The following is a 228-nucleotide window of genomic DNA, read 5'->3' as shown; positions in this document are numbered from 1 at the left end:
CTAGTGAAGTGTTTCTCACCCCACCACTTAATTCGCTTTCTGTTACAGAAGATTATTGGGAAGAAGGCTAAGATGCTCTTTTTGCTCATATAAGAAATAGTTTTATAATTTTATAAGTATTACCTTTTTTTTTTACAAAGCTCCATAAATATTTATTTTCCTTGCTACTATTCTATTTACACTGAGAATGAAATGCAAAATGAGAGAGCTGTTTTTAATATTGTGTTT

The sequence above is a fragment of the Podarcis bocagei genome, assembly GCF_964188305.1.
Source record: "Podarcis bocagei genome assembly, chromosome: W".
Taxonomy (NCBI): domain Eukaryota; kingdom Metazoa; phylum Chordata; class Lepidosauria; order Squamata; family Lacertidae; genus Podarcis; species Podarcis bocagei.
The sequence above is the reverse complement of the archived record's forward strand: the minus strand, read 5'-3'. Positions refer to the sequence as shown.